Raw genomic sequence first — 22,937 nt, 5'->3', positions numbered from 1 at the left:
CACTCAGCAACATTAGTCAAATAGCAATGCCTGGGAAATACATTTCAAGGCCTTCACCAAAATGGCAGCTGTAGCAGCAGCGGGAACAGTGCACTAAGTGCTGAACTGTGATTTTCTTGGTGCTACCGCCCCGTCCCTGCCCGGCAGTGAAGACAAATTGTCCCCACTGATTCCCATCCAACTCACCACCCTTTGGCAGAGGCACTCTCTCATCCTCCAACACTTCCAATTCATACTGACACTCATTTCCATCTTTAACCCCTCAATTCAACCTGGAACTCTTCTCCCCATTTTTAACCTGACACTGTTCTTTCCCTCTGACCCAATTCAAACTAATGCTTCTTCTCTCCACATCCCCCCCCCCCATACCACCTCTCTCCTATTCAAGCTGATACTCTTTCATACCCTCCCCAGTTAATCTCGGCACTCTCCTTCCTTCCTTACCCCAAAATGCTATTCCCAGCTTCTCGTCCCCCCACAAAGCACCGTAGCCAGCTTCTGCACTCTTCCCTCTCCCCTTCATTCTCCCATCTAATCCCCCTCTTCTCTTCATGTTCCCTCTTCCCTTGATTTACATCCATTTACCCTCTTTTCTTTTCCCCTTTAGCACTACTTCTACTTGATGGAAGGCGTTCTGTCTGCCATATTCTGTAGGTGGGAATTCCTGTTCTTGAGAATTCCCAGTGACAGTACACAGTGTCTGGGATCGCTTCCATTCGTGCAGAACTCTCATGCGGAACTGGCACTGAGGGGAGAGGAGTTTGGCTCACATGGATTTTGGAGCAAATCTGATGTTGGTGTGAAATTCTGAAAGCTGGCACTTATGAAATTAATTGCTTTGACAGCAATACAGAGTTCAAATACATAGAAAATATTTTGGAATGATCTCATGAAATTATATTCAGCCACTGCCTTTACAAGAAATTCCCTAATGTTACTTGTACTCTGACATATTATTTATTGCTCCTTTTCTAGATAGAGATCTTCTGTAAAAGATTCAGTGCTATAATGGCCTTTTTGGAACAGCATTGGGGAAGAGGAAAGAATCCACCTCCTACCATTTTGTCCTATGATGTTCTTAGTGTTAAATTGATAGTATCTATGTCGAATTTTTAAAAAATCCTTAGGTGACTTTGAGTGTGCACACCTTTATAAAGCCAATCTACCAGGAATGCAAGTTTCAATTTTACTCTCCTCTTCCACTATTATTTTCAATGAGAGCCCATGCATGGATACATTTATAAATCTGAGCATTCTATTAATTGTTTGAAATAAATCAGAATACTTTTCTTCTAATACAATTGACACATCTCAGTTAATTTGTAAAGTACTGTTTAGTACATGGTTTCCTTCTATCTGCTTCCTCAATCTTAAAAATCCATTTCAAGTTGAGAATTGCAAGACAATGTTTGCATTGTTCATATCATTCCAATGCTCTTAGCAAATGTTTCAGCATATCTGTGGTTTCTTCTTATTCAATAATGACTGTAATGTCTTCATGATAGTACTCCGTTTCATGTTGACATATGGTAGAGAACATGAGTAATTGCAGAATTAATGATAACTAGCTGTGAAGTTAGTGGCGGAGGCTGAGATGGCAGAAAGACACTATGTTTAATCTCTATTGTGAAACCATGAGAAAGTAAAATTGGTTACAAAGGAACTTTGTTACTCCTTGTGCTGTTTTATGGCCAGTTTAACAATGATATTATTGTCAATGTTTTCTTTTAAAAAAAGCAGATGCTGGAAATCTGAAATAAAAATAAAACAAAATGGGGTAGAAATTAGTCATCATTGCGTTTGTTTTGCGGGCAGAAAACAGGGGCAGAAATTACCAAGGCAGAGCCCTATACCCCAGGGATGCCTTAAAAAGGTTCACTGCCATATGGATGATTTTCAGGCATTGTGGGTGACTGCCAAAGAGAGGCTATAAGCCCCTTGCATATGCTAATGAATCCTGTTTTAGCACCACTCTGGGAAATTGGACTGCCCTGAGCTGCCTCAGCTGGTGCTGGTCTGCTCTACTCAGGTTTTACTGGCATGGATGCGGCCGAGCAAGCGACCACCACCAAAAAATAAACATTTTTTTTTTCATTTTAATGTGGAGCCAAGAGGAGCAGGTGCGATCGCCCCCTTTCCTGGTCTTCTAACTCCTCCCCCCCTTCCAGGACTTATCTGAGGCCACTGCCAGCGAGGCAAAGGGTCCAAAATTCAATCCTCCTGAAGGGGAACTGCCTGTCGAGGCCTGAGAGGCACAATCAGCTCACCTGGAATATTTAGATGAGGCCTGAGGCTGGGAAATGTGCCCAGACTAATTTCTACCCCATATTTTCTTTTACCTTGTTCTAAAATCTCGCACTGTGCCTGAGCTAGAGAACAAATTAATACATCAGGGGCTACTTACCATTCTCCCAACTCCAACTCCCATTTCTGGGCTGTCTCAGTAAAAGATTCTGCTGTGTTTAAAAACAAAGTGATGAAGAAGACAAAATGAGGTGAATTTAAAATTACTTATTACAGACTAAATGCGGAAAGGTCAGAGCCAGAAAGGGCATAATAGATTCTGAGCAAAGAATAGGACTGCGATGTACTTTGACTAAATTCCATGATTAGCTTTGAAGTTAAAACGTTTCTGTACTATTTACCTTATTTTTGAGTTCCCATTGTCCAATCAGTGGGAGAGAATGGATAGGGCTATGTATTGGTCTATAGTTATTACTAATTACTACTCTGTGATTGTTGGACACTGGTGTGACTTGGAACTGGACCAGTTAATTTGTCCTCGTAAGAACTCACTGAACTCACTTATTCAAGGTACTTGAGTTTGAATATAATTCAAGGCTTGGGAATCAAACTTGGGCCCAAAGAACATCCTTTTGCTAATGCAATTCTGCATTCTTCTCTCTGTCTTTCTGTTTGTGTTCCATTTTTTTGTCATGCACTCTATTTTTGTTGTTGTTGTTTTCCTCTATTTCTGGTTCTCATGCATTCTGTCAATGGTTTGTGTATTGTTCTGTTATAACTGATTTTCCTAATTCTACCTGACCTTTTATGTAAGAATCTTTTCTCTTTGACTCATTCCTCATGTGCCTCTCACAGAATTTTTCTCTTGCTTTGAATGTTTCCCACTCTGCTTGCTTCTCTTAGACTTAGGCCCCAATATTTACGGGGAGGGTGTGGGGATGTGCAGTAGCGGGGAAAAACCTGGCAAGTCCGGGGACAAAGAGGTTCTGCCGAATTTAACGGCAGGACCTCAGTATAATTTTCTTCTTCCATTTCCTGCCCTGCAGCTGGCCAAATTGACAGCCTGGCCAGCTTGGGGACAGTCCCCGGCAATCAGGAGGGGGGAAGGCCGGAGATAGATGTTGGATGGGGGGTGGCAGGTCGGCTGCGATTGCGGTGTGGAGAGAACATTGGTACTTGTCGGGGGAGGTCTGCGATCGCTGCAGAGGGCAGAAAGAGTCCGTGATTGGCAAAGGGGAGGCCGAAGGCTTCCTTGAGGGGCCTGTGGGAGCACTCCTGCTCCTCCTAGCTCACAAGAAGTGCTGTAAAAGGTACTTACCTTTTACTGCTGGGTTTCTCGAGCCATGGGAAACCTGCACGGCAACTATAAATCAGGCTCCTAATTGCGCTGTGGGAGCTTTTTGTAGCTGCAGGAATGATCTATTCTGTTCCTATGTATGAAACATGACTCTCCTCTGTATTGACACAATCCTGAAACTCCTTCTGGAAAAGTCCAAAAACACAAATACTTCAATGAAATTATCCACCAGGAGATCATTCCCATACTCTTCACAGGTGGCATCTCCTGATCTTGCCTTGAGCAGCACCAGGTTTATTTTGAATTGTTTTCTAGAAAAGTTGGGTGACAGATTTATGAGAGGCAGGAGAGCTAGTGTCCATGTAGATTCTAGTTCAATATTTATTTCACTGAACTACTCCAAGAAAGCTCACAATATCAAACAAGTTAAAGTAAATGGCAGTCGGTGCCAGTTGTGACACTTACAGATGAGAGAAAAAATGGAGCACTGGGGCCTGGAAGACAGTGAATCATGAATCCTGAGCTCGTCAGAATTCACCTAAACAAAATACATCATTTAATGAAACTGGAATTTCACAGTCTGTTTCTAGAGTGGGGCACCCTGGGTGGGTTTGGGTAGCAATGATAAAGTCTGTGGCCTGGGAACATTGTTAGGAGTGAGGGAATTGCAAAGTCTTGGGTTACTTAGGAGGGAAGAAACAGTGTAGTCTGGAGCTTGAGTGGCAGTGAGTGAGAGCTGTTGGTCTGGAGCTAGGGTTGAGATGATGGGAACCAGAAGTGAAGTGCCAAGCTGCAGTCCCCGGCAATCAGGAAGGGGGAAGGCCGGAGATAGGCAAACTAACGCCAATGTTGTATTGAATTTTACTGAATCTTGCACATGATTGATTGCTGCTTAACAGCAACGTAGGTGAGGGAGAAGGTGGGAGAGGAGTAAGTGATAGGAACAACTCAGGTTTTGACCTGAAACGTTAACTCTGTTTCTTTCTCCACAGATGCTGCATGACTTGCAGTATTTTGCTTTTGATCTGGGGAACCTCCTTCCAGTTAGGCTGCTGGAAGGAGGTCATCAGAGATAGTAACTGGTGCCAAAATGATGAGTTGGCGGGGTTATTATTATTGACATAGATAGAAGCCAGTCAGGAGGAACCAAGAGATTTGCAGATAAAACGGTTAACAAAGCCCAACTGAACAGCCAATGCTAATGATATCATTGGAGAAACTAGCTTTGAGGAATATTGAGCAAATTAGTACATGGCAGCAGAATTAACATCAAATCAAATGCACCTTAAAAATTACTTCATTTTAATGAAGGCCCAAGGATGGAGGGTAGTGGGCTGGAAGATTATTGTGGATTGTGGAGGAGCACTCCTGCTCCCCCTGGCCCACAAAAATCTTAAGCGAAAACAAAAAAGTTTTCTTTTTGGAGCGGCTTCCAGCAGTCCCTTTCAGGATCCCCGGTTTGGTCTCTCAATACCTGGAGAAATAGAACTGGCATGTACCATGCATGCTCTGCCCATTTCTCTTTGAAAGTTGCAACTGGGGTCCTGCAGCAGGCATGGGATCCCAGCTTGCATAACTAAACAGCCGCCTGCCTATGTTGGGTGGGAATGCTGGGCACCCATTTAATAGCCTGCCTGAAAGTTGATTCAGGCATGCAAATAGGCGCATAAGATCCTCACCATACGTTCAATTGCCAGTTGCCTGTTTTTCAGGCGAGAAACAAGTGGCCAGCAGTTGCATGTCTCCCTCATTGTTTCATTTATTTAGTTTACGCAGCACGTAACAAATTAGGTTCATAACATGGTGGGGATGATTAAAAGGTTTTCGCTTCAGTTGCCTTAAAATTTAAAGTGTGCAACGCCTAATCCCAATATCTGCAGACTGCTGTATGATCTTCTACTGTACTAGCAACATATACCCCCACCAGACCACCAAGAATAAAAATATATTAAATAGTGCATTTGCGCAAAGCACTTTTTTCCATCTTTGCACTGAAGAAGTAAGACACACAAATAGTCATCATACGTGATTTTTGTCACAAATAAGTGCAGGTTCGTTCATCTGTTTTAAGGAATGCAAATTTTGTGAATTGGAAACAGAAATATTCAATTTGGACTAAATTTGAATTAACACAAACTAATTCTGGTTGCTTCGGTCTCACAGCTGGTTTCATCCCTAACATGTATAACAGTTAAGTGTGTTGAAATATATGAAAAACCAGACCATTTCTACCCTAATAATTTTATAAAAACTTTTGCAGTGGCATGGTGGAGGCATAAACCACACACCACAAACATAACTAATATACTTTACTGTGAACTGTATTACCTCTTCACCAAAGGTTTAGAATTAATGTCCTTTTTGCACTGGTATTTTTGTTTTATTTTCCCCTTTTCTTTCATAAGAACATAAGAAATAGGAGCAGGAGTAGGCCATTTGGCCCCTCGAGCCTGTTCCGCCATTCAATAAGATCATGGCTGACGATCTACCTGAACTCCACTTTCACACCCTATCCCCATACCCCTTGATTCTTAGTGTCCAAAAATCTATTGATCTCAGTATTGAATAAATTCAACGACTGAGCATCCACGGCCCTCTGGGGTAGAGAATTCCAAAGATTCATAACCCTCTGAGTGAAGAAATTTTTCCTCATCTTGGTCCTAAATTGCCGACCCCTTATCTTGAGATTATGACCCCTAGATCTAGATTCTCCAGCCGGGAGAAACAACCTCTCAGCATCTACACTGTCAAGCCCTCTGAAAATTTTATACGTTTCAATGAGATCACCTCTCATTCTTCTAAACTCCAGAGAATATAGGCCCATTCTACTCAATCTCTTCTCATTGGACAACCCTCTCATCCCAAGAACCTTTGTTGCACCCTCTCTAAGGCAACTATATCCTTCCTTAGGTAAGGAGACCAAAATTGTACACAGTACTCCAGGTGTGGTCTCACCAGAGCCCTATATATTTGCAGCAAGACCTCCTTACTCTTATACTCCAACCCCCTTGCAATAAAGGCTGACATATCATTTGCCTTCCTAATTGCTTGCTGTACCTGCATGTTAACTTCTGTGATTCGTGTACAAGAACACCCAAATCCCTCTGAATATCCCTCCGCTCCCGAACATACTGACTCTTGCTGTGTATGGTACTTCACCAAAATACCATTTTTCATGTGGGAATCTAGTCGGTGAGAATTGGTATCCTGTTTAACTGTGGAGGGCGTCGCAGCTGAGCCCAATCTTCTTGTTACTTGATATCCATGCACACAATTCCCAGAAGGAGGTCACTGGATAGTGATCAGGGGCAGAAGGAGGAAATCCCCTTCTTCACTTCAGGGCTGGTGAGCCCAGTTGCACCATCAAGGTCACATCAACTAACTCAGCGCATGCTGAGCATTGTCCTGTGGTTTAGTACCACCCAGGCTATGGATTTACACTCCAGATTTGGGAGAGCTCTGTCTGTTTCTTTTGAGATAAAATATTCATGTTTTTAAATAGTGAATGTTAATGATGTTATCAAGGAATTTGGCTCAAGGTGTTACAGGTGCTGTGAGGGTGATGAATTAATATACACAGTTAAAATGAAGTAATTTCTAAGGTGCATTGGATTTTGATGATTTTTTTCCCCCTGGTGTTAATTCTGTTGTCTTGCACCATTGGGCTCAATATTCCTTAAAGTTGGTTTCTCCAATGATATAATTAGCACTTGTAGTTCAAAAACAGAATTTGCATTGTGTATCCACAATTTATCATGAGTTCAAATAGTGAAAAGAACACGTGGTAATCAAGACTATTTGTTGTGTACTGTTCTTGGTGCAGAATGTTCCAAATTGCTCCTACACTGTGTTTAGAACTTGTTGACATCCAGACTAAATGGCGTAGAGGAGCACAGGGATCTGGGGGTACAGATACACAGATCACTAAAAGTAGCGACCGACGCAGGTTAATAGGGCCATTAAAAAAAGCAAACCAAGAACTGAGGTTCATTTCTAGAGGGATAGAATTGAAAAGCAGAGCAGCTATGTTAAACTTGTATAGGACCTTGGCTAGACCACACTTGGAGTGCTGTGCACAGTTTTGGGCTCCATATTATGGAAAGGATATAGAGGCACTGGAGAGGGTGCATAAAAGATTTAGTAGGATGATACCAGAACTGTCAGGCCGTACCTATCAGGGAAGATTGAACAGGCTTGTCTCTTTTTTTCTAGAAAAGAGAAGACTGAGGGGTGACCTGATAGAGGTCTTTAAGATTATGAAAGGGTTTGATGGGGTAGACATAGAGAAGGTGTTACCACTTGCGGGGGAAACCAGAACTAGGGGCCATAAATATAAGATAGTCACTAATAAATCAGGAATAACTTCTTTACCCAGAGAGTGGTTAGAATATGGAACTTGCTACCAAAAGGACTAGTTGAGGCAAATAGCATAGATGCATTTAAGGGGATGCTAGATAAACACATGAAGGAGAAAGGAATAGAAGGATATGCTGATAGGGTTAATTGAAGTAGGGAGGGAGGAGGCTCGTGTGGAGCATAAACACAGACCTGTTGGGCCGGATGGCCTGTTTCTGTGCTGTACATTCTATGTAATTCTGTGTTAAGACTAAAGATTAAAAGAATTTCTCTTCCTCTCACTTCCACACAAATATAAATACAGAGAATAAATGCATAGAATAGACTCCCATTAAAAAGCTTGAGCTACGTCGGTTTATTCCCTGACAAAGCAGTTGGATTAATAATTGGCCACAGTGTCCCAGCAAAGGGAGGGAAATGCCCAGTGACATCTGCTGGAAGTGTGAGGGCATTGGTTATGGAAAGAATCAGACTGTGCTCTGAAGACCTCCTTAGTCGAATAGGCAGGCAAGCGATCTGGTCCCGCAATGAAGTAAAAACATTTTTTAAAATCATTGATCGGCCCCCTTTCTGGGGGGTACCTAGGCAATCCCTCATGGGCGGGTGAAAGAGTTTCCAGCAGTCATATGAAGGTGAGAGCCAGAGGTACAGCCGATGTGGTGCTTTCACCTGCCTGACCCTGCGAATCCTGGCAACTCCCGCACAGGAGGTCACGGTCAGGTGTGATCCCAGCAGTTACCTGAGGAATTTCAGGGCCATGCAGTGAAATGTTATTATTTTTCTCTTTTTTTTAAATGATAAATGAAAACAAACTATAACCCATGGGTCACATGTGACCCTGAGCCCTGGCAATTCTTATCCTGATTTGTCCTGTGTGGAAAGGGCTATTCTTAGCACTATTGCCATGTTGATGGACAAATCTTAAATCAGAACACCAAGATCTTCAGTACCACAGCTTGAGATTTATGAACTTTAATGGGAACATGGTTTTAAATCACTTGTGTCATTTATAAATATGATTACAAGCAAATGTTGTCATCTGGTGATACAGCTCTTTGGAGCATAAACACAGGATGTCACAGCAGCCAGGGAGAGGGCACATCTCCCATATGCCTCTGAGTTTTTAATCTTAGTTGTGCTGCTGTAAAGATGTGTTGAGTCAAGGCCAGATCACTTGGTGGGCTAAAGGAGGATCAAGTATGATACTCTCTCCTATATCATGTGCTTTCTACTGAATGCCTCAGAGTGGTATTAGCAAAGACCAGGAAGTAGTACAGCTGTTAGCTGACCTGGATGTAGAATGTGTGAGACCCAGGAAAACTGGAGGGAAAAATAAAATTTTAAGTAAAAACTTGCGGCACTTTGAAGTGTACTGCAACTGGGTGAGGATCAGCATTTCTTATCTATGAGATTAAGATGTAGGAATAGTAAGCAGCATATAACATCTATCAGTATGATATTTAATATTTGCAAAGTGCTATAAAGGTTCAATTAATTATACTTTATTACACAGAGACAGTTTGATTGTTGAGCCTTTTATTCTTTATTATTTGTATACCTCAAAATTGGCGTTTCCTCTGGGCTTTTGTCTTTATTTATTACAAAATGAAAGTAAAGATTCTGCATTGTAGGTAATGTAAAACAAAAATCCACTTGGTGGTTGGCAGATCTTTTCTTTTCCTTAAAGAGACAGCTGGAGACCGCCAACAGAAAGGTAAGTTTTTTTTCTTTTTAACTTAACTTAATGTAGAGCCAGGAGGAGCAGGAGTGCTGCTCCTGACTCCAGAGCATTACTGAAGGCCGCTGCCAGCCCGTACTCATCCCCTTCCAGCTCGCCTCCCATCCCAGGATCTAACTGAGGGCCTCTGCCAGCGTGATAGCCGGTCCAAATTGGTCTCGAGGAAACCAGTGAGCTGCCTCAACACGCTCAGGAGAACGCCGGTATTATTCAGATGAGGCCCAAGGCCCAATTTCGGACAAACCTCAAGTCTTTGACTTCTGGGGCTCGATTTTACAATGGTGGCGGGTTGGCAGCGGGGGTGTGGGTGGGTGGTGAAGGTGCGCGTGGCTAACCCACTTGAACAAAACTTACAGTTTCCGACGCGATCGAATGTTGATTGCTGAAGATTAACGTCCTTTCCAGGTTTCGGGCCAGGCTGGCTGCCGTCAGAAGCTGCAACGCGAGGTGGGGGGGAGCAAGAAAGAGAGAGAGTGAGATGTCATCAGGAACTGGACTGGAAGACAGGGTGGGGGTGGTAGGAAGAGTGGAAGATCCGCCGTTGGACTGGAAGACCGGGGTGGGGGGAGGGGAAAGGGTGAGATCAGAGGGGAGAGAGGGGAAGATCGGGGGGGGGTGAAGAGGGGGACATCGAGGGGGTGAAGAGGGGGACATCGAGGGGGTGAAGAGGGGGACATCGAGGGGGTGAAGAGGGGGACATCGAGGGGGTGAAGAGGGGGACATCGAGGGGGTGAAGAGGGGGACATCGAGGGGGTGAAGAGGGGGACATCGAGGGGGTGAAGAGGGGGACATCGAGGGGGTGAAGAGGGGGACATCGAGGGGGTGAAGAGGGGGACATCGAGGGGGTGAAGAGGGGGACATCGAGGGGGTGAAGAGGGGGACATCGAGGGGGTGAAGAGGGGGACATCGAGGGGGTGAAGAGGGGGACATCGAGGGGGTGAAGAGGGGGACATCGAGGGGGTGAAGAGGGGGACATCGAGGGGGTGAAGAGGGGGACATCGAGGGGGTGAAGAGGGGGACATCGAGGGGGTGAAGAGGGGGACATCGAGGGGGTGAAGAGGGGGACATCGAGGGGGTGAAGAGGGGGACATCGAGGGGGTGAAGAGGGGGACATCGAGGGGGTGAAGAGGGGGACATCGAGGGGGTGAAGAGGGGGACATCGAGGGGGTGAAGAGGGGGACATCGAGGGGGTGAAGAGGGGGACATCGAGGGGGTGAAGAGGGGGACATCGAGGGGGTGAAGAGGGGGACATCGAGGGGGTGAAGAGGGGGACATCGAGGGGGTGAAGAGGGGGACATCGAGGGGGTGAAGAGGGGGACATCGAGGGGGACATCGGAGCGGGGGACATCGGAGCGGGGGACATCGGAGCAGGGTGCAAAGGTAGGTTCATTTTGTGTTTTCACTTCCACCAGGCGTGAATCAGAAGTGGTGGGCAAGCCACCCAGGTAAGTTAAAAATCGTACTAAGTATTTGATCTGTCACAGGTAAAGTGTCTTAAGTATCTCAATGAGGTACATTTGGCTCTTTAACTGTCAACCCGCCGGCTTTAATTGCCGGCAGGACTTCCATTTTCGGGTCGCCCCCTCACACACAGATGAGTCCCTGGGAAACTCGAAAGTTGGCGGGTAGGAGCCGGCTTCTAACCCGAGCAGAATTTCCACGATTTTCGGAGCCCCACCCACCCACGGCCCTGATGTGTGCTGCGAGCGTGCTGACCATTTTGGGCCTGATAGAATCATAGAATCATAGAATCATAGAAGTTACAACATGGAAACAGGCCCTTCGGCCCAACATGTCCATGTCGCCCAGTTTATACCACTAAGCTAGTCCCAATTGCCTGCACTTGGCCCATATCCCTCGATACCCATCTTCCCCATGTAACTGTCCAAATGCTTTTTAAAAGACAAAATTGTACCCGCCTCTACTACTGCCTCTGGCAGCTCGTTCCAGACACTCACCACCCTTTGAGTGAAAAAATTGCCCCTCTGGATCCTTTTGTATCTCTCCCCTCTCACCTTAAATCTGTGCCCCCTCGTTATAGACTCCCCTACCTTTGGGAAAAGATTTTGACTATCGACCTTATCTATGCCCCTCATTATTTTATAGACTGCTATAAGATCACCCCTTAACCTCCTACTCTCCAGGGAATAAAGTCCCAGTCTGTCTAACCTCTCCCTGTAAGTCAAACCATCAAGTCCCGGTAGCATCCTAGTAAATCTTTTCTGCACTCTTTCTAGTTTAATAATATCCTTTCTATAATAGGGTGACCAGAACTGTACACAGTACTCCAAGTGTGGCCTCACCAATGCCCTGTACAACTTCAACAAGACATCCCAACTCCTGCATTCAATGTTCTGACCAATGAAACCAAGCATGCTGAATGCCTTCTTCACCACCCTATCCACCTGTGACTCCACTTTCAAGGAGCTATGAATCTGTACTCCTAGATCTCTTTGTTCTATAACTCTCCCCAACGCCCTACCATTAACGGAGTAGGTCCTGGCCCGATTCGATCTACCAAAATGCATCACCTCACATTTATCTAAATTAAACTCCATCTGCCATTCATCGGCCCACTGGCCCAATTTATCAAGATCCCGCTGCAATCCCAGATAACCCTCCTCACTGTCCACAATGCCACCAATCTTGGTGTCATCCGCAAACTTACTAACCATGCCTCCTAAATTCTCATCCAAATCATTAATATAAATAACAAATAACAGCGGACCCAGCACCGATCCCTGAGGCACACCGCTGGAAACAGGCATCCAGTTTGAAAAACAACCCTCGACAACCACCCTCTGTCTTCTGTCGTCAAGCCAATTTTGTATCCAATTGGCTACCTCACCTTGGATCCCATGAGATTTAACCTTATGTAACAACCTACCATGCGGTACCTTGTCAAATGCTTTGCTGAAGTCCATGTAGACCACGTCTACTGCACAGCCCTCATCTATCTTCTTGGTTACCCCTTCAAAAAACTCAATCAAATTCGTGAGACATGATTTTCCTCTCACAAAACCATGCTGACTGTTCCTAATTAGTCCCTGCCTCTCCAAATGCCTGTAGATTCTGTCCCTCAGAATACCCTCTAACAACTTACCCACTACAGATGTCAGGCTCACTGGTCTGTAGTTCCCAGGCTTTTCCCTGCCGCCCTTCTTAAACAAAGGCACAACATTTGCTACCCTCCAATCTTCAGGCACCTCACCTGTAGCGGTGGATGATTCAAATATCTCTGCTAGGGGACCCGCAATTTCCTCCCTAACCTCCCATAACGTCCTGGGATACATTTCATCAGGTCCCGGAGATTTATCTACCTTGATGCGCGTTAAGACTTCCAGCACCTCCCTCTCTGTAATATGTACACTCCTCAAGACATCACTATTTATTTCCCCAAGTTCCCTAACATCCATGCCTTTCTCAACCGTAAATACCGATGTGAAATATTCATTCAGGATCTCACCCATCTCTTGTGGTTCCGCACATAGATGACCTTGTTGATCCTTAAGAGGCCCTACTCTCTCCCTAGTTACCCTTTTGCCCTTTATGTATTTGTAGAAGCTCTTTGGATTCACCTTTGCCTGATCTGCCAAAGCAATCTCATATCCCCTTTTTGCCCTCCTGATTTCTCTCTTAACTCTACTCCGGCAATCTCTATACTCTTCAAGGGATCCACTTGATCCCAGCTGCCTATGCATGTCATATGCCTCCTTCTTATTTTTGACTAGTGCCTCAATCTCCCGAGTCATCCAAGGTTCCCTACTTCTACCAGCCTTGCCCTTCACTTTATAAGGAATGTGCTTACACTGAACCCTGGTTAACACACTTTTGAAAGCCTCCCACTTACCAGACGTCCCTTTGCCTGCCAACAGACTCTCCCAATCAACTTCTGAAAGTTCCTGTCTAATACCATCAAAATTGGCCTTTCCCCAATTTAGAATTTTAACTTTTGGGCCAGACCTATCCTTCTCCATAGCTATCTTAAAACTAATGGAATTATGATCACTGGTCCCAAAGTGATCCCTCACTAACACTTCTGTCACCTGCCCTTCCTTATTTCCCAAGAGGAGGTCAAGTTTTGCCCCCTCTCTAGTCGGGCCATCCACATACTGAATGAGAAATTCCTCCTGAATACACTCAACAAATTTCTCTCCATCCAAGCCCCTAATGCTATGGCTGTCCCAGTCAATGTTGGGAAAGTTAAAGTCCCCTACTATTACCACCCTATTTTTCTTGCAGCTGTCTGTAATCTCCTTACATATTTGCTCCTCAATTTCCCGTTGACTATTTGGGGGTCTGTAGTACAATCCTATCAAAGTGATCTCTCCCTTCTTATTTTTCAGTTCTACCCATATGGACTCAGTGGGCGAACCCTCGGATATATCCCCTCTCACTACTGCCGTGATGTTCTCCCTAATCAAGAACGCAACTCCCCCTCCTCTCTTACCTCCTGCTCTATCTTTCCTATAGCATCTGTACCCTGGAACATTGAGCTGCCAGTCCTGCCCCTCCCTTAGCCATGTTTCAGTAATAGCTATAACATCCCAGTCCCATGTACCCATCCATGCCCTGAGTTCATCTGCCTTGCCCATCAGACTTCTTGCATTGAAATAAATGCAGTTTAATCTAGTCTTCCCTTGGTCTTTGCCCTGCTTTCTCAGACCATCTGTCCGGTCATGTTCTGTACACTCTCCCTTACTGCCTTTTGTTTCTGTCACCACTTTATTTCCCACTGACTTCCTGCATCGGTTCCCATCCCCCTGCCACATTAGTTTAAACCCTCCCCAACAGCACTAGCAAACACTCCCCCTAGGACATTGGTTCCAGTCCTGCCCAGATGCAGACCGTCAAATTTGTACTGGTCCCACCTCCCCCAGAACCGGTTCCAATGGCCCAGGAATTTGAATCCCTCCCTCTTGCACCATCTCTCAAGCCACGTATTCATCTTAGCTATCCTGTCATTCCTACTCTGACTAGCCCGTGGCACTGGTAGCAATCCTGAGATTACTACCTTTGAGGTCCTACTTTTTAGTTTAACTCCTAACTCCCTAAATTCAGCTTGTAGGACCTCATCCTGTTTTTTACCTATATCGTTGGTGCCTATATGCACCACGACAACTGGCTGTTCACCCTCCCCCTCCAGAATGTCCTGCAGCCGCTCCGAGACATCCTTGACCCTTGCACCAGGGAGGCAACATACCATCCTGGAGTCTCGGTTGCGTCCGCAGAAACGCCTGTCTATTCCCCTTACAATCGAGTCCCCTATCACTATAGCTCTGCCACTCTTTTTCCTGCCCTCCTGTGCAGCAGAGCCAGCCACGGTGCCATGAACCTGGCCACTGCCACCTTCCCCTGGTGAGCCATCTCCGCCAACAGTATCCAAAACGGTATACCTGTTTTGGAGGGAGATGACCGCAGGGGACCCCTGCACTGCCTTCCTACTCTTCCTCTGTCTGTTGGTCACCCATTCACTATCTCCCTCAGTAATTTTTATCTGCGGTGTGACCAACTCACTGAACGTGCTATCCACGACTTTCTCAGCATCGCGGATGCTCCAAAGTGAGTCCATCCGCAGCTCCAGAGCCGTCAAGCGGTCAAACAATAGCTGCAGCTGGACACACTTCCCGCAGGTGAAGGAATCAGGGATACAGGAAGGAGCCCTGAATTCCCACATCCCACAAGAGGAACATGACACGGCGCTGGGATCTCCTGCCATGACTTAACCCTTAAATTAGCTTAAGAACAACTACAATGTCAAGAGAAAAAAAAAGGAAAGAAAAACTACTTACCACTTCCTTTAAGGAGTTTACTCCTTTAAATTGTTCTCAATTTAGAGAATGTTAACTACACTAGGGACCTTGATTCACTAAAAAATAAATGCTACTTCCTATAAGACCTGCAGACCTTCCCTTTCCTTTTACTTCAGTTACTGTAGATAAGGAGAAATACTCACCTGAACCTACTCACCAATCAGGTGCCTCCCCTGTGTCGCGTCCCGATCTGATTCCTGACGTCACTTCGAACTCGGTCGCAGCTCCGCTCGGCTCGGCTCCTCTCAGCGCTCTGAAATCCCGCCTTTTATCGGACCCTCCCTCCGCTCGGCTCGGCTCCTCTCAGCTGTTCTCAGCGCTCTGAAATCCCGCCTTTTATCGGACGCTCCCTCCGCTCGGCTCGGCTCCTCTCAACGCTCTGAAATCCCGCCTTTTATCGGACGCTCCCTCAGCTCCGCTCCTCTCAGCTGTTCTCAGCGCTCTGAAATCCCGCCTTTTATCGGACGCTCCCTCCGCTCGGCTCGGCTCCTCTCAGCGCTCTGAAATCCCGCCTTTTATCGGACGCTCCCTCCGCTCGGCTCGGCTCCTCTCAGCTGTTCTCAGCGCTCTGAAATCCCGCCTTTTATCGGACGCTCCCTCCGCTCGGCTCGGCTCCTCTCAGCTGTTCTCAGCGCTCTGAAATCCCGCCTTTTATCGGACGCTCCCTCCGCTCGGCTCGGCTCCTCTCAGCTGTTCTCAGCGCTCTGAAATCCCGCCTTTTATCGGATGCTCCCTCCGCTCGGCTCGGCTCCTCTCAGCGCTCTGAAATCCCGCCTTTTATCGGACGCTCCCTCCACTCGGCTCGGCTCCTCTCAGCTGTTCTCAGCGCTCTGAAATCCCGCCTTTTATCGGACGCTCCCTCCGCTCGGCTCGGCCTAAACAAATTTCTCCCCCAGGTTCTCCATTAGGGTTTCAAGCAATTTCACTATTGGGTTTTTAAGAATGGAAAGTGCAGGCAGGGATGGGTGTGGAAAATATGTACAAAAAAGCAAATTCAGTATGAATGATAAGGCCAAGGTGACGTTATATGATTATTTTGCAATCTCATTACTGTGTAATTTTTTTAATTGGAAAACCTAGATGAAGGGTTAAGGCCCTCAGTGTGGAATGCCATCAAGAGGAAAAAGGGGAGGTTACAAGATGTATTAAAGAATTAAAAATGCATTTATATAGCACCTTTTGCATCCTCAGAACACCCAAAGTGCTTCACAGCCAATAGATTACTTATGAAGCATTATTGTTATAAAGGCAAATGCAGCAGCTAATTTAAACACAGCAAGGTCCCACAAACAGCAGTAAAATAGATGACCAGATAATTTGAATTGATGGTGATGGTGAGGGAACAGTGTTGGCCAAGACACTGGGTGAACTCCCTTTTTGCTCCTATCATAGTGTTAAGAGATTTTTTATGTCCACCTGAGCAGGCAGATGGTCGGTGTCTCAGTTTAATGTCTCATCTGAAAGATATGGTTAAGTGATATCAAGCATAGGTTTTAAAAGCCAGTAGATTGCAAAGGAATGGAAACTGAGAGACATAGGCTTCCATTGTTTTGAGAAAGAAAAGATAGAGTAGAAGATTGCGAAATGAGTCTTGTTTTCAAGGAATTGAGGATACAGAAATAAAGAGTGTGCAGCACCATGTATTTGGAAGCCAGGAGGAAAAAGGAAGTTCAGAGATTCAAAATGCTCCAACTCCAATTTCTATCAAAACATTGCAGGTTTTGTAGCATTTACTTCAGGATAAAATTTGATAGATAATTGAGCTGCAGAGGAGGATTTACAACTTGCCATCCTTCGTGTTAAATTGAGGAAAACACACCACCCTCCTTTGTAGTTGCAACCACAAAGAGATGTACAAAGTCAGTTGAAAACAGCTCTGGGTTGACAGCAGTTCTCCAAATGTTAATGCTGTTTCTAGTCTCTTGAGAGGAACACATTCCAACTTTTAACTGTTTGCAAATTGGCTGAGTGCAGCCTCCATGCCCTTGTATTGTTTGCCAATGTAAATGAATGCTGACATCTCTTTTCTTCTTCATACCACTGTTGTTCCCATTTATTTTTAAAAAAAATATTGGCTGAGAGGATGGAGAATCTTGCTCACTTGGTGGACTTATCCAATAATAGCGGCAGAAACCTGCTTCTTGCATTTCTGTGCTCAGAATGGAAAACTGTCTGAAATGCTTCAATTGGAATGATTCAGGGACATTAGATCATAAGAAATAGGAGCAGGAGTAGGCCATACAGCCCCTCGAGCCTGCTCTGCCATTCAGTAGGATCATGGCTGATTTTCGACCTCAACTTTCCCGCCCGATCCCCATTTCCCTTGATTCCCCTAGAGTCCAAAAATCTATCCATCTCAGCCTTGAATATACTCAACGACTCATCATCCACAGCCCTCTGGGCTAGAGAATTCCAAAGATTTACAATCCTCTGAATTCTAAACTCTCCAGCCAGGGGAAACAACCTCTCAGCATCTACCCTGTCAAGCCCCCTCAGAATCTTATGTTTCAATGAGATCACCTCCCATCCTTCTAAACTCCAGACAGTAGAGACCCATTCTACTCAATCTCTCCTCATACGACAACCCTCTCATCCCAGGAATCAGTCTAGTGAACCATTGTTGCACCGCCTCTAAGGCAAGTATATCCTTCCTTAGATAAGGAGACCAAAACTGTATACAGTACTCCAGGTGAGGTCTCACCAAAGCCCTGTACAATTGTAGTAAGACTTCCTTACTCTTTTACTCCAACCCCCTTGCAATAAAGGCCAACATGCCATTTGCCTACCTAATTGCTTGCTGTACCTGCATGCTAAATTTTTGTGTTTCTTGTATGAGGACACACAAATCTCTCTGAACACCAATATTTAATAGAATATTTTTTAAATGGAAGAAACTGTTTTTCTATTCTTCCTACCAAAGTGAATAATCTCACATTTCCCCACATTATACTCCATCTGCCACCTTCTTGCCAATTCACTTAACCTGTCTCTATCCCTTTGCTGACTCTTTGGGCTCGATTTTCGGACCCCCGAGCTGGCGGGTTTGTGGCGGGGATTCCTGGGGCGGGTCCAGAGCCTGGCTCCAACCCGCCCACTTCCGGGTTCCCCAGTGACGCGCTTACATGCTTCATACTTCAGGTCGTTAGCAGACCTGGTTGACATGATATTTTAGGAGGGGTGGGATTTTCAACTCAACTGAGACTGTTTCCCGTACTGGGGGAAACACTCCCAGTTCAAATGGACGTGTTGCAGCCATCAGCCTGTGGCAGCTGCAAAGGTCCATTTGACAGGTGGCGGGGGGAGACCCTTACTCATTGCAGGAGGCCACTCTGTCACTTTGGACAAAGTTTGGCCTCCACCACCCTCCTCCTAACAATGAAATTTACAAACTTGCAGACTTACCCCGGTGTCGAGACACATTTACCTACCTTGCGGACCCCCTCAAGGTAGGTCACCACTACTGCCACCTCTTTGCAAATCTTGTCTGGTTTGTGCAATAATGCCCTTTCCTGAGGATCACTATGAAGACCCATAACTGATGCCACCCATTGTGTCACTGCAGAGTGGGTGTAAGTGTATTTGCAGGGCTCTTTTGCCCAGCACAGCAGGAGGGAGGGCAACAGCAGAGAGAGATGTGTCGCAGAAGGCACAATCCTCGCCACAGGGTCTATAGACCGAGGCTTAGCTTCCTGGACCTCTCTGAGCAGCAGTGCATACAGAGGCTCAGAGTCACTCGACATGTAGTCGTGGACATCTGCAGCCTCCTTCATGCCGAACTGCTCCCGGTTGGCATGAAGGAGGCTGCAGATCGAGCACCATCTTCTTACCTGTCGCTGTCAAAGTCACCACTGCTCTCAACAACTTCTCCTTCGCATCCTTCCAGGGTCCCACTGGGGACATCGACGACATCTCTCAGTCGTCTGCACAAAAGAGCCCTGCAAATACACCTACACCCACTCTGCAGTGACACAATGGGTGGCATCAGTTGTGGGTCTTCATAGTGATCCTCAGGAAAGGGCATTATTGCACAAACCAGACAAGATTTGCAAAGAGGTGGCAGTAGTGGTGACAATATAATATGTAATGTGAGTTGATCAGAAATCAAATATAAGTAAAAACCATGACAAACCCTCAAACACCCTTGTACATCCCCTTCATGCTGATGACATGTTTACCTCACGCTTCCTACTGCACAAATGTGATGCAGGTTGAGTGAGGCTGACCGTGAAAGAGATACTTGAGAGGGTGAGTATGAGATAGAGCCATGAGATTGTATGAGGATTGGGTTGAGTGGTAGTGGTGGGATGAGTACTGGCGAGGTGAGTAAGTGCAGGTAAGATGAGGATGAGCTTTCAGTGGGTGTGAGGAGTGACGTGATAGAGTTGTGTTGGCAGTGCAGAAGGAGATGTGGGGTGGGGGCGGTGATGTGGCAGACGGAGTGTAGGGGAATGAGTAAGTGTACTCACTTCGGCTGACCTACTTAGGTCATTGAAGCGCCTCCTGCACTGTATGCAGGTGCGCGATATGTTGGTGGTGCAGGTGACCTCCTCTGCCACCTCGAGCCAGGCCTCCGTGGTGGCAGAGGCAGGCCACTTCCTCCCATCCGCCGGGGAGAAGATCTCTGTCCTCCTCCTCCTCCTCCTCCTCCTCACTCCATCCAGTAAGACCCGGAGTGAGGCATCATTAAACCTGGCAGCAGCCTTTCCCCTGGGCTGCTCCATGCTGTAATTTTGCATATTTTCTGCAGCATCAGTCAGTGGAGGACTGCCCCTTTAAATAGGGCTCCTCCAGCTGACAGCTATGCTGCGGCTGCGCAGTCCGCCCACTGCGCAGCTTTCCAGCGCGAAACCCGGAAGCCAAGGTAAGTACCTTCAATTAAGCTGCGATTGCGTGCGGAGCACCCCAAATTCACTGGGCGCGTTATCCAGTCGACCCCCCGCCTCCCTCCTAATATCGGGCCCTTTGTGTCCTCCTCACAGCTTACTTTCCCACCTAGCTCTGTATCATCAGCAAACTTGGATACATTGCACTTGGTCCCTTCATCTAAGTCATTAATATAGATTGTAAATAGCTGAGGCCCAAGCACTGATCCTTGCGGCACTCCACTAGTTACAGCCTGCCAACCTGAAAATGTCCCGTTTATCCCTACTCTCTGTTTTCTGTCCTTTAACCAATCCTCTATCCATGCTAATATATTACCCCCAACCCCATGAGCCCTTATCGTGCGTAACAATCTTTTGTGTGGCACCTTATCGAATGCCTTTTGGAAATCCAAATATACTACATCCACTGGTTCCCCTTTATCTACCCTAGTTACATCCTCAAAGAACTCTTAATAAATTTGTTATACACGATTTCCCTTTCATAAGCATTTTCCTGACGACTGATGTCAGGCTAACTGGCCTGCAATTCCCTGTTTTCTCTCTCCCTCCTTTCTTGAATAGCAGTGTTACATTTGCTACCTTCCAATCCACTGGGAGCATTCTAGAATCCAAGGAGTTTTGGAAGATCACAACTAATGTATCCACTATCTCTGCAGCCACCTCTTTTAGAATCCTAGGATGTAGGCCATCAGGTCCAGGGGATTTATCGGCTTTTAGTCCCATTAGTTTCTCTAGTACTTTTTCTCTATTGATATTAATTACTTTAAGTTCCTCACTCTCATTCGCCCCCTTGTTCCCCATTATTTCTGATATGCTTTTTATGCCTTCTACTGTGAAGACAGATACAAAACATTTGTTTAACATCGCTGCCATTTCCTTATTCCCCATTATAATTTCTCCTGTCTCAGCCTCTAAGAGACCAACTTTTACTTTTGTTACTCTCTTTTACATACTTGTAGAAGCTGTTACAATCTGTTTTTATATCTCGTGCTAGTTTACTTTCATGTTCTATTTTCTCTATTTTTACCAATTTTTTGGTCACTCTTTGCTGTTTTCTCTCCCAATCCTCAGGCTTACTACTCTTCTTCGCAAAATTACAACATTATGGGCCTCTTTTAATGTAATACTATCCTTAACTTCTTTAGTTAGTCATGGATGAATCACTTTTCACGTGGAGTTTTTAGTTCTCAATGGACTGTATAATCATTGAGAATATTGAAATAATTTTTTTAATGTTTGCCATTGCTTATCTACCATCATACCTTTTAATCTAATTTCCCAATCTACCTTAGCCAACTCACCCCTCACACCTGTGTAATTGGCTTTATTTAAGCATAAGACTCCAGTTTCAGATATTTACATTTAAGGCTCTAGTTTCGGACCAGCATGCTACTGTGATTTTTGCTGATTCACCACTACCCATGACTTCAGGCAAAATTCCAACTGGGGCAAATCACATTATATGATATAGATGCAAGGTCATATTTTCCCTTGGTCAGATAACAACTGCGGTGTCTGTGAGCAAGCTGATTATGACTGACCAATCATATTTGTACCGGGCGCACTGGGGAAAATTGAACTTTTAGAATTTGATTAGAAAGGTCTAATTTTATTTTTTTAATTCTCCATTAACCTGGCGTGGAACACTTCTGTTTTACTTATTTGGACCTCAACACTCTCTATGGAGAAAACCTGTGAAATAACGTAACTAGAAATTGCTCCACGCATTACATTTATCCCATGGGTAAAGACATGTACCTATTAAGAATTTTCTCATGGGGCAAACAGAACACATGTAGGAATTTCTAGCCAATGATTTTTAATCCCATTGCTATGGCATCGCAACCAGACAATAATGAATTCAATAGGGCACCCCAGAATTGTATTTTCTCACTAAAATCACATTCGGGCGGTTCATGAATAGAATCTGTCTAGGCCAGGGACATGATACGGTGGATATCTTTAACTCAAGAACAGTTGTGTTACTAGTGATAATATTTATCATTTTACATGGCCATCCTCATAATTATCATGTTATTCGAAGAATGTAATCAATGGGTGAGACTGGGTGGGTTTGGGGCCTGGGTCTGAATCCAGTCCAAGCTGACTGGGTGAACATTTCCTTCTGCTGGCTGATAAGGGTCATATGTGAAATGAATTAGGGCAGCCGTAACCCAGCACAAAGCTCCACTAATTCGGCGATACTTGGCAATCTCACTCTGAGAGTCCATAACGATGCCTGGTGTGGGAATTAAATTTCACTTGTGCCACAGAGCATGATGGCCAGTCTGTGCCTCACGTGTGGTCCTCAGACCCCTGGGAATCCCACGCTTGAAGCCCAGGCAACTCAGTCATATTTATATATTTTTTATATTTTTTTGCTGATACGTTCTATTTGCATTTTGTGAGCCTGGATGTTTGGAAAGGGCTATTCTTACCACTGTTGCCTCATTGGCGGATGAATTCAGAACACTATAATCTGTTAGTAGTTACAGATAAGTGCAAATTAATGATATCATGGATTTAAATTTGATAGGTTCCATCCGATGCTCACTGGTACATTTATCGGCCCATGAAGACAAAAAGCTTTGACATCCCTGCAGTTG

At 45.3% G+C, this 22,937-nt stretch overlaps 1 protein-coding gene across 4 annotated transcripts in view; it reads left to right on the top strand.

Moving 5' to 3' along the window:
• Nucleotides 1–22,937, top strand: part of LOC137334786 (FYVE, RhoGEF and PH domain-containing protein 4-like) — a 252,962-nt gene that overhangs the window by 29,073 nt on the left and 200,952 nt on the right. The window lies entirely within an intron of this gene.

This window comes from Heptranchias perlo, chromosome 18 (genome assembly GCF_035084215.1).
Source record: "Heptranchias perlo isolate sHepPer1 chromosome 18, sHepPer1.hap1, whole genome shotgun sequence".
NCBI lineage: Eukaryota > Metazoa > Chordata > Chondrichthyes > Hexanchiformes > Hexanchidae > Heptranchias > Heptranchias perlo.
This window is presented reverse-complemented; position numbering and strand designations above follow the sequence as displayed.